This window comes from Talpa europaea (assembly GCF_964194135.1).
Source record: "Talpa europaea genome assembly, chromosome: 13".
NCBI lineage: Eukaryota > Metazoa > Chordata > Mammalia > Eulipotyphla > Talpidae > Talpa > Talpa europaea.
Genome location: NC_140080.1, coordinates 44,454,234 through 44,469,427, shown reverse-complemented (window position 1 = coordinate 44,469,427; position 15,194 = coordinate 44,454,234). Strand labels below are relative to the sequence as shown.

Below are 15,194 nucleotides of genomic sequence, written 5' to 3'. Positions count from 1 at the left end.
ATGTCTTATTTGGTACCCCTAAACCATCACTATTTTTCTTTTTCCTTCTGGCTTATTTTACTGAGCATATTTCCTTCTTTTTAATTTTTTTTTTGGATCATCTGCACTGCAGTTTTGATAGAGCTTCTTTCAGCATTTATGGGAGGAGGGCTTTGGTGATTGAAAACTCCTGTTTGATGAGAAGGTCTTTATTTCTACCTCATATCTGAAAGACACTGTTTTAGGATAGAATAATTTTGACTGGCATTTTTTATCTTTAAGTATTTTGATCTTGTCAATCCATTTTTTGCCCCTGCCATTAGTGTTTCTTCAGAGAACTCAAATATAAGTTTGATTGGATTTCCTTTATAGGTTGTTGCTAGTTCTCCCTCATCAGCTTCAATATTCTTCCTTTGTCTAAGAATTTCAATTCTTAGAATTTTTTTTTCCAAACAGCCAGACACATAAAAGGTTTTATTAATCCTCTCATGAAAAATCTGCACAATCACCACAGATACAGATAATGTCACTGCAGAATCTTTACTCCTTCTGTTGTCCAATCTCCAGCTCACTTTTTGCCAGCGCCAACATTGGCCTTTGCAGTCCCCCTGACTTTCTTCATTCTGTTCTTGCGTTCCTTTCGCTGTTTTCTTGAGGTCTTTTTCTTCTCATAAAGGCCATGTCTTGCAAGTCTGTGTTTGGGTTCATCTTTCTTTGCATAAATCATGCCAAAGCCAGTTGTTTTGCCACCTCCAAAATGGGTTCTGAATCCAAATACAAAGATGACATCAGGGGTGGTCTTGTACATTTTCGCTAGTTTTTCCTGAATTTCTGTCTTAGGTACTGTTGCCTTTCCGGGGTGAAGGGCATCAATGACCATTTGTTTTCACTGAAGCAGTCGGTTGGTCATGTATTTCCTAGTCCGGATAGTCACTGTCATTCATGATGGCGGTGGATCTTCAGGCAGCCAGGAGGAAAAAGTCAATTCTTAGAAATTTAAATACAGTGTGTCTCCTAGCTTTATGCACTTGTATATTTAGTTCCTATCCCAGATTTGGGACATTATACTCTGTTTTTTCTTTACATACATTCTCAGATCCTTTCTCTCTCTTCCTTTTCTGTTATACCCATTATTATTATAATGTCTTTCCTTAAAAATTTGGATAATTCTTGAAGTGCTCATTTTTCCCTTTGTATTTCTTTCTTCTCCCCCTAAATTGTTTGTGCATTATCACCTTCAAAATCACTGATTCATTCAAAAAAATAAAAAAAAAATAAAAAAAAAAAAGAAAAGGGCCTCCCCTGGTGGCGCAGCAGTTGAGCGCTAGGTTGTGAAGCTGCCGGCAGCCTCTGCAGCGCCAGTTTGATCCCTGGCCACTGGTGAGGGTCCAACCAAAAAAAAAAAAAATCAAAATCACTGATTCAGGGGCCTCCCTGGTGGCGCAGGGGGTAAGACAGCACTATCATGATATTGCCAACCAATGCAGCATGAGTTTTATTCTCTGGCCAGTCAGAGGACCCACCCACATGGTGCAGCAGACCTCTCCTGTCTTACCCACTACTCCCCTCAGCAGTGTATTTTAGTAGATCTGCCTGTTCTGCTCCCCAATCTGCCTCTGGTGAATCCTCTCCCCTCCATACCTCTGTCCTATGCCCCAGCTCTTGTATGCATACGTTTTTAAAAAATCATTGAGTCAATATTCCAGATGATTGGGTCTGCTTCCATAGTTTTAGAATTTTTAGTCTTTTATTGATATTTTACAAATTGCAATTCAATTATTTTCATATATTTTTAAAAGATTTATTTATTTATACAAGAACTGGGGTACAGACCAGAGGCGTGGGAGAGTGAGAGAACCCACCAGAGATAGAGTGGGGAGCAGAAAAGGCAGACTGACCGAAGATACCACTGAGGGGAGCAACAGGCGAGACAGGAGAGGTCTGCCACGCCATTTGGGTTTCTCCCCGGCCGGTCAGAAATCAAACCCGTGCTGCAGAGGCTATGGACAGCTTCACAGCACGGTGCTAAACCCGCATATTTAATTGTCATTAGAAATAAAAGAAATACAGAATAATGAACTAAAATGAAAAATTTCAACATACCCCACACACTCATATATTTGGACAGTTCATCTATGACAAAGAAGCCAAGACTGGACCTCCCCAGTGGCAAAGCAGGTTGAGCACAGCACTGTAAAGCTGTCCAAAGCCTCTACAGCATGGGTTCGATTCCTGGCCAACCAGGGAGATAATCACGTGGCGCAGCAGACCTCTCCTGTCTCGCCCCCTACTTCCCCTCAGCAGTTCTTTCAGTCTGTATGCCTGTTCTGCTCCCCACTCTGTCTCTGGTGAATCCTCTCACCCTCCTGTGCCTCTGGCCTGTACCCAGCTATTGTATAAATAAAATAAATCTTAAAAAAATAAACTAATAGTATGTAGTCAAGCTACTACCTTTAAAAAAAAAAAAAAAAAAAAACAAAAAACAAAGAAGCCAAGACCACACCAGAAAGGAATGAAATCCTCTTCAATAAATGATATTGGGAAAACCGGACAACTACAAGGGGAGGGAGCATAAAACATGATCATTATTTAGCTACAGATACAAATATTGATTTTAAATTGAATAAAAATTTGGATGTAAGACCTGAAGCCATAAAATCCATAGAAGAATACACAGGCAAAACATTCCATGACATTGGATTCAGTGATGTTTTCAGGGGTGCAACTACAAGGGCAAGAATAAATCAAAGCAAAGAAATGTGTTCAACATCAAACTAAGAAGTTTTTGCACAGAAATATATATATCATTAAAATGACATGAAGTGATCCCCTGCCCAAATGACCGACTGCCTGCCAGAAATCTCTGGAGTCCCCTGCCCTCCTAGCCCTTAAGCACTATGGTGTACAATACTCTAGCAGCTTGTATTTGCCCCAAATATCATTCCAGTTGCCCTGCTTCCCCTTTGCCCTCTATGGCACTCACCTTTCCCTCTAGGCCCTCCCCCAACCCCAGAAAATCAGGCACTCTCCTGATCTGTGAAGGAGTGGGGTTAGTGACAGGAAGATGAAGGGAGCAAAGCTGCCAGCCTTGGGCCCAGTCTATAAGCTAACAAGAAAATGACTGAATAAAGATACCCTGATAATGCCAGCTATATTGTACATGTTGAATCTGTGGTTATGATCAGAGGTAACCCCAGTGGAAGATGGTTCCTACAAGATAGGGGTGGGTTCAGCTGCATGGAGATCTGTAAGTTCATGCACCCCACATGCAATAGGAAATGTGACTTTCTCATCAATACCAAATGATGGAAAGACAAACTGATGGTATTGGAATGCTATATAAGAAAAATGGTATTATTATTATTATTAATATTAATAGTACATTGTTGTTATTTTTTATACAATGCTTGGTTTCTCCTCTCAGGTGTTGTCCCCATAAAATTGCCACCACCAACAGACTCATGAGCCAATAAATAAATAAACAAACAAACAAACAAACAAATAAATAAATCTAAAACTGTTAGGGGAAAGGAAAAATAAAAGACAGTCTACACCAAAGACAACCCAACATTCCATCATCAAAAGGTCGATAATAGGACTAATCTGCTGCTGCTGCTGCTGGAGCCTTTGAAAGAGATTGTGGGTGGCATAGAAGACCTTATAGAAGTCTCCACAATATCCCCTTCCATCATCCATATAAAAGTTTGGTAATGATGATGTTTTACAACAGCTAGCCAGTTCTTCTAAGTCTTCTCAGAGGCATGAGCAACAGGCAATCTTTTCTCTCATATCCTGCATACATTGAAGGATTTATATACTGGTCCACCTCTACAGTCACTATACTATTGTAAAGTCAATGACAAGGCTCTGCCAGCAGCTTCCCCAACAACACTGAGGAGATGCATCAGCCCCACTGGCCATGAGGGTTACCAGTGTGTGTAGGAAAAGGGCAAATACCTGGATATGTCAGTGGATGCAGATTCCTACATAAACTTTTCCATAGGCAAAGTCCCTAGTAGGACTACAACTACTCCTCTACTGGTCCGTAGAGGTCGTGGGAGTGGCTTGACCCAGACACAGCCACACTGGGGAAAATCCCAGAGGTGTAAGGAAAGTAGTATTCTCAGTTTGAATACTGCAGGGTTATGTTTAACCACAAGGAAAATTGGAGGGATCACTGTCAGGACACCTGAATCTGTATGAACTTGCAACCCCTGTGTAAGCTGTATGTGGTGAGTGGAGAGTGTGCTCTATCATTGCATGTCAGATCCCAGGTTCCTGAGATTCTAGCAGCAAGAAGTTTTGCCTCTGATGGATGACTGGCCTTTGCTTAGACTCTCCTGCATTATTAACATTCTTTAATTGAAATAGAAAGTTGGAAAATGGATTTAAGCAGTCAATTAGGAGTAGAGTTGCCCAAGTTCCTAAGTCCACTTATCAGCCTGATTGAGAAACACTCATTTAGAACCAGGGAGGCACCTTCTGCCAACCCCTAAGCCCAGGTGCCCTAAGTTAATTTATCAGTCTGAGTGGAGAACAATCTAGACCAGAAGGGCCCCCTCCCCCACTCCCACCAACCCAGTAAAGATCCAGGTCACCAAAATAATAATACAATGTTAAAACAATGGGCCAAAGCTAGTTTTGGTAAGGTAAGCCAGATAACATCAGTAAACTCAGAGAATCTAGGAAGCGTATGAGACCCAACTCAATGGTCGTCAGTAGCGTGGAAGACCCCGGGGCCAAGCAAATCAGCGAGAGACATGATTCAGAGACACCCAACAACTAAGTCCCAAATCCCTGCCCACTATACCCATATACACCTGCTTCTCATCCCTGCAGTGACTACCTGCTTGGGACCCCTCTCTGCTCATAGAACTTTCCTGTCCTGTCAATAAATCTCTTGCCTTCCTGAAAATTTGGTCCCTATAGTGCCAGGAAGGCACAGAGCTGGTTCCCTATGACCTGAGCAGATGGGTAAAGGAGGATTCTGGAGCCCTTGGTGGCTTTTCCAGGCTTTTATTGAGCTTTTACATGTAGTGCAGCAACCAGGTACATGGCAGGGAGGGATGCTGGAGGTCCAGGAGGTCGGCAGGCCTCCAAGCCTCTGGCAAGTCTTTGCTCTGAGCTCTCTGGTATTCTTTCTCCCTGTAGGGTCAGGAATGGACACAGTGCAGGTTTTCTATGATCCAGCAGACTGGGTAAAGGAGGAGTGAGAGTGTTCAATGGCTTTTGCAGGTCTTTTTTTTTTAAATTTACCAGGCATATGGCAGGCAGGGGGTGCTGGGGGGCCAGGAGGCTGGCAGTCCTCCCAGCCCCCAGCAAATCCTCACTCTCTGGCATTCTCTCTGCTTCACTGCTCTCGGCTTCTCTTTGTTCTTAGCTTCTCTTTTGGCTTCTACTGGCGTCCTCTTGACGCCGCCCTTAAAAGCCCAGTCTTAGCCCAGGTGAATCACATCTACATCTGCCCACACCCTATTCCAGGTGCCTGCAATCAGGCATGCATTCAGGACAAGGATCCATCATCTATCCTGATGGTGGGAGGGCAGAAAAGCCCGATATTTCTTCCTTATCCTACACTCCCCTTCTCTCTCCTGCCTCTGCTTCTCTTAGTGAATACATCAATACTGCAGCCATAGCCACAGAAGTAAACAGCACAACTGAAAATAACAATGTAACAAAATGCAGGTGCCCAGGGCAGAATAGCCTGAAAATCATTTATCCTACAAATCTACCTCCTCTGGTTTTTGTGCTATGCAGTCTACATAGAAATTACATATAATTTTCGCTTAGCAAATACAAACATTGCAGGCCTGACCCACAAAAGAAAGTAGAATACAGCTGAATATAACAACAAAGTACAACAAGAACACAAGTAAATTCAGGCAGGGCACCAACCTAGTGGCAAGAGATGATTATTGGCACCAGCAGATGATCCACCACTCAGGCATCTGCCTTTACACTTCAGGAGCCATGAGGCTTCCTGGCATCCAGCTGTGGTGTCTCTGCCACAAACCACACACCACATGCACTCACTCTTGGATTGGCGATTCTGTACTCTTTGGGGGTAATCGCCCAATCCTCAGGGTTTCTGTCTGTGGTCACTCCAACACTTGGCTTTCATAGCCACCAGTGCGACACACAGACCCCTGCACTCAGGCCAACCCATTGCACATGCACGTGGGTTGGGGATCCGTGGATACAAGCTCCACATGCGGCCTCTCTTGGGTCTCTTTTCGGCTGTGGGTGCCCCACAAGCCCCTGCCCCCCAAGGATGGGGTCCTCAGCTCCTCACCCTCACTCAACAATGAGCAGTGCATCACCCACAGGTGATTTTAAGACACTCAACTGGCCATCTTCAACATACTTAGGCTACTTAACAGCCACTTAGGGCTTCCCAATTTCCGCACCAGCATTTGCCTTACTAAGTTGGCTTTTTGATACATCTCCTCTTCCCTCAGCCTCTTGGGCTCTTCTCATGCCTGCCCTTTCCTTTACTCTAGCCATTGCTTCTCTGGGCTGTGGCCCTAGGATTGTTGGGCAGTACACAATCTGCTTTGGGCCACTGAAACCCACTGGCCACCACCAGATTCCCATCTCCTGGAATGTACAAACAATACTATCCTCCCCCAGGTCCCCAAAACATAACATTAACCTGACAAAGTTCCCGCGCCTTCTGGCAGGATTGTCAGTCCAAGTTCATACATTGTTCCTTGTGTCAACACTGGTGAGCTCTGAATCATGGTCCTTTCTTTCCTGACGGTTCTGCTGCCTCAGGGCTTATGGGCTGGTTCTCGTGCGCCGTCTCCTCCTCCATTCGAGGTCTTATTCCATAGCTCCTGGACTTTGTCCACCTCCTGTGCTCCTGCAGCGTCTTTAGCCCTTCCTGCAGCTCCTGGACTCTGCTCACCACCTGTGCTGCCATGATGCCTCCAGCGTTGTCACAGGCAAACACAGTCTGCTACTCCTCAGTCCCTCCTGAGGTCTTCAGAGGGCTCTACACCCACCTACATGGAATTATCCCGTCGACTTACACCAATTTTATTGGCATGAAGAGCACAGAGCAGGTTTTCTAGGATCCGAACAGACAAGATGGGTAAAAGAGTGTCCTGGAGCCCTCGGTGCCTTTCTCAGGCTTTTATTGAGCTGTTAAATGTAGTGCAGCAACAGGTAGGGGCATCAGGCTTTGCTCTGGGATCTCTGGTGTTCTTTCTCCCTTTCTCTCTCCTGCCTCTGCTTATCTTGGCATATATCGATACTGCAGCCATGGGCCAAATCAGAAGTATCCAATACAACTAAAAATAACAGTGTAACAAAATGCAGGTGTCTGCCATCAGGCATGGAATGCTAATAGAAGGAGGGAAGAAAAGCCTGAAAATCATTTACCCTACACCAGGGAATTCACACCCTTTGCCAGGGCAGCCATTTCCTCATTCAGGAGGAAGTCATTGGTGAGAAACGAATTGTCCAATAGTACAAGATGTCAGAAGGGCTTAGTCCCAGTTCAATGGGGCTAAATTCAAGGTGTTCAGTGCACTAGGAAACTCAGGCCAAAGGAGGTGTGTCTAATTTCTGTAGTTGGCACGTGATAAGGCCATGAATCTTTTTCATATTACGAAGGATTGGGGTCTCCAGGCGCAATGAAGGTGGAAGTCTATGTTCAGAGTTTTTGACACCACTTGGGCAATATTGGCTATGGATGAGGGCCCATTATCATGTTGGAAACTCAGGGGGAGTCCAAAACAAGGTATGATTTCCCAACGGAGTGTCTTAACTATCTCCATAGCCTTTTGAGTCCTACAGGACAAGGCCTTCACCCATGGTATAAAAGTGTCAACCCAGAGAATAAGAATTGAGTCCCCTGAGTCTCAGGGAGATGAGTGTGTCGGTCCTCTCCAGGGCCTCTCCTTGTCCTGCATTTCCCTGGGAGCCTTCCTGTCATTTGGGATTAGTCCAGGCACAAACCTCACAGATGTCACAGATCTGTCTTACAAATTTTTTTAAAGATTTATTTATTTATACAAGAATCAGGATACAGGCCAGATGCGAGGGAGGGTGAGAGGATTCACCAGAGCCAGAGTAGGAAACAGAAAAGGCAGGCTGACAAAATACACTGCTGAGGGGAGCAGCTGGTAAGGCAGGAGAGGTCTGCTGTGCCATGTGGGACCCTTGCAGTCTGGTTGGTATCTAACCGGTGCTGCGGAGGCTGCAGACAGCTTCACAGTGCTGCACTCAACCACCTGTGCCACAAGGGGAGGTCCCTGTCTTACAATTTTTGGAAGATTTTTGGCCATAAATAACTTGTGGGTCATAAGCAAGGTTTTGTCTTGGCCCAGCTGAAAGGTTTGGTGCAGGATCTTAAGGACCTTCCACTGGCAAGAAGCAGGGGAAAATCATATTTTATCATTAGTCTGCAGTCATTCCATGGGCTGAAAAGTGCACCTTGGAGTTTACAGGGAACCTGAATTTTAATAGGTTTGAACTCTCGGGGAATAGATTTTAATGGATGAAGTGAAACTGGCTCCTGCAGAAAAGGCTGGTGGGTGAGACTGCATGGGGGCCCAGCATAAAGCAGCAAGAAGGCACAGAGGGGGTCCTGTGGGTAGGACTGAAGCTGAGGGTGGGCTTGGAGCACTCTCTTGGGGAGAATTTAAAGGTACATTGGGGTGGCTCCCCTCAATAGTGACCACTTTGCGAAGGGCCAAATCCACTGGCAGCTCTTTTCTTTTTTTTAAGATTTATTTATTTATGCATACAAGAACTGGTATACAGGCCAGAAGTGCGACGGTGAGAGGATTCACCAGAGACAGAGTGAGGAGCAGAACAGGTGGATCAGCTGAAATACACTGCTGATGGGAACAGTGGGCAAGACAGGTGAGATCTGCAACACCATGTGGGTAGCTCCCTGGGTGACCAGGGGATTGAACTCCTGCAGCAGAGGCTGAGGACAGCTTCACAGAACTGCACTTAACCCCTTGTGCCACCAGGGAGACAGACCCCTGCTGGCAGTTCTTACAGAGTTCTGGGTTGTCTCTCAGACCCAAGAAGGCTTGTATTTATGACTACTTTCCCTGTTGCTTACAAAATAGGTCTAGCTGGAGAATGCTATTGCAATTAATTCTTCCCTCAGGGGTCCAAGTGTCCCCATCACTGAGTTTGTGCTGGGGACAGGCACTAGTGCAAAAGAAAATAAGCCATTATTTGCACAACATCTGAAGATCAAATGAGCCCCACTGTCCTCAGACACACTCCAAGGGAGTGTAGGCAGAAGATGGCTTGTTTCCCATCTAAGTCAAAATGAAAGCATAGAGAGAAGCTGTGCCTGTCACTTTCTGTACTCTAGTTGCTGGGCCCAAGTCATCCTCTTATTCCTACAGTCTTGCATCACCAGTGAGCCAGTCTCTTGACTCTGGGAAAGTGATATCCTTAGGATTATCACCCTTATCTATGCAAATTCTTGCATCCTCTTTTCTGTAGTGTCTTGGGTGTCTCAGGAGTTTTAATGGCCTTGTGTTGAGCCCAGTTAAGATGGGCCTGAATCTGAAACTGAGCGAATAAAAACATTTGGGACTGGAGACTCTGAAAAATTACCTCAACAAGAGTGGGGAAGCTGCACCCTAGTGCAGCCTACGTGCTCACAGCCAAACTGGTTGTTGTGTAGGAGATCTTAATGCAACTCTGGGGCCAGCATGAGACCCAGGGAAATGACAGCTTAGGAGGCAGGTGAAAGTGATGACAGACCTGCCCCAGGCAAGTCCAAAAGAAAAAAGTGCCTAATGAAAGTCATAAGGAGACCCTGGGCCATGAATAGACTATGGTGTTTGATAGTTCCTGATGGAGGAGGGCAATGCAGAAGGTGGGCCCAGATGGTGGTAGAATCAAAATAAAGGGAACAAACATAAATGGTTACCCAGGGTAACCAGTCACAGATTGTGAGTTTGTCTATCTGGAGTGCTGATGAGAGCCAGAAGCAGGTAGGACAGAGAAATGGAAATTGCTAAGGGAGGAGAAGGAGGCAATGGAGGAGGAATTTCTTTTTCAAAGGGAGATAAGAGGGAAGAGATTAGGTCTGCAAGGGAGACACTAGATCTGGGGCAGAGAAGAAGAGGGAGGAGATAAAAGAGTCATAGAAGGGAAACGTTCCACCAAGTCAGAAGTAATGAGTGGGGAGATGGAAGACATGGCGAGATTCACAAAGAGTAAGAGCTGAAAGGAAAGTGACCCTTCCTCGACCCACATTCCCAATCTGGAGATTGGGTGGTGAATCAAGGCCAGCATACCAAGCCTGTCATCCGAGATTTAAGAGCAGAGTCACACTAAACACCTTTAAGTGACCCACCAGTGCCTGCCCCCCCACCAAAGAAAAAAAAGTGGAAAGAACAGGAAGGCAGGTGAGAGGGAAGAGAAAGAAATGAGCACGGCAGAGTGTGTCCCATGGCTGTCATCAAGCAGACCATCCAGAGCCAGACAGAGCACAAAAGAAGAACTTGAAATAGAGAAGGACTGGCAGTTCCTCAGCTGGGAGGAACTAGCCAACCTCATTGGGAGAGAGAGGCCACAGTCAGTGTTTTACTCACCTTTTTGAGAGTTCAATCCTAGAGGATGCCCCCATAATGTCACACCAATGTGTAGTCACAGAAGCTAGGACAGGTTCTTATCTTCTGCCCAAGAAGATTAAGGACATGGACCCTGGGGAGTGAGTTTAGAAAGCTTATACAAGAGATAAGATAGCTCCCTGCAGTGACAGGGAGGGGTTCAAAAAAAAGCTTAAGTAGAGGATACATATATATAAAGCCTTGTGAAGATGTGAAAATCTGTTTTGACCTTGTTTTTGCATGCATGCTGGGTTTTGGGCATAGCCATTGTTTTTGTGAGGTTATTTCTACTCACAACCCCTTCACTCTCCCTCTTTTCCTATATATCTGTGCAAGCTGGTGTTTTATTCAGTCCAGTTGTCTTTGCAACTGTTTTTCCTCCTATTGTGCTATATATTTTTATTTGTCCGTCTCAGTTTCTAAAGTGTATGACCAATGTCATCATTGCTATAAAACATACCATGTAAATATAAACACATATTATCAGAAAAAAAAATTAAATGACACTGTACAGAGAGGGAGAAAATTTTTCATATTTTTGCACATCATACACCTGACAAGGGCCTGATATTTATGTCTACAAAGAAGTTATGCAACTCAATAAGAAACCAAAAAATCTAATAAAAGAAAGCAAATTAAATTGACATTTCTCAGAAGAAAGTGCACAGATGACCAACAGACACAAATGAAAATATCCAACATCACTTATCAGCAGGGAATCACAAATCAAAACCACAATGGTATCACCACATTTCTGTGACAATGGAACATTAACAACAACAACAACAAACAAACAAAAAAATAACAGAAACAACAAATATTGATGAAGGTGTGGATAAAATGGGTCTCTCATATACTGTTGTTGGGAACACAGACTGATGCATTCTCTATGGAAAATAGATGAGTTTATTTAGCATGTTAAAAATAGATGGACCACAAGGACCTCCCTGGTGGCGCAGCAGGCTGAGCACTGTGCTGTTAAACTGTACACATTCTCTGCAGCACAGGTTCGATTCCTGGCCTGCTAGGGAGATTCCCTCATGTCGACAGGACCTCTCCTGTCGTGCCCACTGCTCCCCTCAGCAGTGTTTTCGGTCTGTATGCCTGTTCTGCTCCCCACTCTGTCTCTGGTGAAACCTCTCACCCTCCTGAACCTCTGAACTGTACCCCAGCTATTGTATAAATAAAAAAATAAATCTTAAAAAAAAAAATCCAACACATATACAGCAATAGGGCTCCTTAGAATCCATCCAACGAATGCAGAAACATTCATTTGAGGACCTCCCTGTGGCACACGGTGTCGAGTCTCAGCACTATGAAGATATTGGCAGCTACTGCAGCACAAGTTCTATCCCTGGCCAGGGAGCTAACCCACATGGCACAGCATACCTCTCCTTTCTTGACCACTGCTCCCCTAAGCAGTGTATTTCAGTAGATCCACCTGTTCAGCTCCTCACTCTCTCTCTAGTGAATCCTCTCACCTCCTGCACCTCTGGCCCATACCCCAGGTCTTGCATAAATAAATAAAACAAATCTTAAAAAAAGAAAACATTCATTTGTGTGGATATATTCATTGAGTATATGTTCAAGAAAGCACTATTTGTAATAGCCAAGCTATGTAACACCCAAGTGTCCAATGAATGGACTAAGAACCATGTGTACACAATGGAACACTGTCCAACAATAATAAAACATTACCCTTTTCTATTCAACACAAATGGATGTAACTGAAGGAGATTACGCAGAGCCAAGTAATTAAGAAGATAGACTGGGCCTCCCTTGATGGCTCAGTGGTTGAGCGCTGGGTTGCGAAGCTGCCCACAGCCACTGCAGCACCGGTTTGATCCATGGTGAGGGTCCCTCATGGCGCTATGGACCTCTCCTGCCGTGCCTGCTGCTCCCCTCAGCAGTGGATTTCATCAGTCTGCCTGTTCTGGTCCCCGCTCTGGCTCTGGTGAATTCTCTCACCCTCCCACACTTCTGACTGTACCCAGTGCTTGTATAAATAAATAAATAAATCTTAAAAAAAAAAAGAAGATAGACAAATGCAAGACAATTTCACTCATATGTGGAATATAGAGGAAGAAAACACACACAAAAAAACAGAAAACTAAACAAATAAAAATTAATTTTACTGTATGACCACAGAAATTACTCTACTGATGAGGAGGTGGATAGCAAGGGTGGAAGGGGTCACAATGCACTGTGGTCAAGGATTATGGTTGCTTTGTTGGTTGGCATAGTGTGGGAACAAACATCTGAAGAGGCGAGAACCAAATTTATATTTAATTTCTGAATTTGGAATATTACAACAATGAAACATCATTGTCATTTTGATTGTTACATTTTAAAAGTATACATTATTTTCTAATCATCTTAATAAAATTTATATTTAATTTCTGCATTTGGATTATTAATTTTACTCATTATCAGTCCTCATTCCTTAGAATAGTTAACAAGAAATAATTAATGTGTGTATCAATAATAGAGAGGAAAAGAGAATTGGGAGAAAAGTAAAGAGAACCAGTATAAATATTAAGATGAAAGTTACATTTACTTAATTAAACTAAAATCATGACAAGCATATATTACATTTATTATAGTTAGTCTTTAAAATCTTATGGAGGGCCTCCCTGGTGGCGCAGGCGGTTGAGCACAGTGCTGTGAAGCTGTCCGCAGCCTCTGCTGCACGGGTTCGATCCCCGCCAGCTGGGGAGATAACCATGTGGTGCAGAAGGCCTCTCCTGTCTCACTCGCTGCTTCCCTCAGCAGTGTATTTCAGTCAGTCTGCCTGTTCCGTTCCCCACTCTGTCTGGTGAATCCTCTCACCCTCCTGCACATCTGCCTGTACCTGGTTCCTGTATGCATGAATAAATAAAAAAAAAAACTTAAAAAAATAAAATATAATCTTATGAGAACAAAATTACATTAACTCAAATTTCACACAAGAGGAAATTGGGCCTTACAAACACATGCATGATGGACATTGTCTTTAAAATTGGAGTTGAAATTGATGTTTCCAATTTCAAGGTCATTCAACTCCTCCTTTTCTGATTTATTGTTTTTTTGTACATGTCTTCATTCTGTGGTGCAAATAGTCCTCCTATCAACCAGTATGTGGTCATTTCCAGTCTAGCAAGATTAAAGGATCTTAAACCATCCCAACAGAGAGTCTCAGAAAGTATGCCCCTGTTTTGAAACTGATAGTTCTACTGAATTACAAGGGAGCTGGTATACTTTCCCAATAATCTAGCCATTCCAACCCACATGGTTTCAATGTGATTATTCCAATTATTTAAATGATTTTCTTCTAACCAGCAACTTTTTCAGTGTGATGGAAGGCATCACTGTATTTACTTCACTCAGCTCTTCCAGTGTCTGTCATCAAGAAAGCATAACAAGACCTAGTCAGAATGTTGTCACTGGTGGCAGCACAAAGCCTGGCATAGCACCAATCACAGGTGGCCCAAGGGGTAAGACATGTGGTTCAAGTTTTTACAATTTGACTTTTGCTTTAGACTAAATGCTTATATGTTCTGATCCCCAGATATTAAAAAAAAACAATATTCTAGTCAATTTGAAAGAATATTCTATCTCTAAGTCTCAAATGAAAGGCTAATATTTTGTTTCCCATTTTGTAATGGTACCCAGTGAAAAACCCCATGCTGCAAAGAAGGAAAAATATCTTGATCACTATTTCCTTGAAGGAAAAACATTGATAAAAATAACCATAACACCAACAACATCTAGAGAAGGAGCCCATAAATCCAATTATTGTAATGAATGGGAGAAGAAGCTGAAAATTGATTACTGAATTTTTGAGTTAATTGAGCACTTTGTACTTACTTGCCTCTCACTATGTCTTCTGACATAATGGTTATTTGCCACATAACAAATACAGTGTCATTAGAGGAGGGGGAGAGAGTGGTAATGAAAAGGAACAGAGGAGAAGTTTCCAGGATAAGGAAATCTACTAGTTAGTAAAATTAGGATCCAATTTGTTGTAGCACAAGAATATTTCCTCTGAATTGACCTTAAGTAAATTTGTGAAAACAGAAACATATTTCTCTCTGGAACCTGTATCTGGGTTCATGGGATGACATGAAATATCACTGATAGTCCTTGATCCCAAAAAAACACTTTTAATGAGACCATTTCCTCTCCCAGTTTTATCTTGAATTTATTCCCATCAGATTATGGCCCCCCTGCTCCTCTGCAAACATGCCCTGTAAGCCAACATAACATTAACATTTTCAAATCCACTGATTCATTTCAGTCTTTATCTTTCTTGATCAATAATCAGAAGTGTGCATCATGGATTACTTCACCCTACGTCATTCAATTTCTAGAATGCTACTAAATTTCTACTACTTCTTCACCAGAGGTTGTTCTTTTGGTACCCTTTCTGGAAAGTCTTCCATCCCCTTGACCTCTACCCTTTGCCTACATGTCTTTGCTTAGATCTTTCCTCTTCAAACTCTCATTCCATGGGGACTTCATTCTGTATCATGGCTGTGAAAACCAAGTGCATACTGAAACCACCAAATAGATGTTTCATCTCTCTCCATTGCCCTTACCTGGACTTCAATTTTCCCAATATTGCCTCTTGACAAGCTGACATCT

The 15,194-nt window shown here is 43.4% G+C and overlaps 1 pseudogene across 1 annotated transcript; it reads right to left on the bottom strand.

Annotated features, from left to right (window-relative positions):
• Positions 1 to 438: 438 nt before the first annotated feature.
• Positions 439 to 910, bottom strand: LOC311183411 (small ribosomal subunit protein eS24-like; annotated as a pseudogene). The gene has a single exon. The product of its transcript is annotated as a small ribosomal subunit protein eS24-like (transcript).
• Between the last annotated feature and the right edge of the window lie 14,284 nt (positions 911 to 15,194).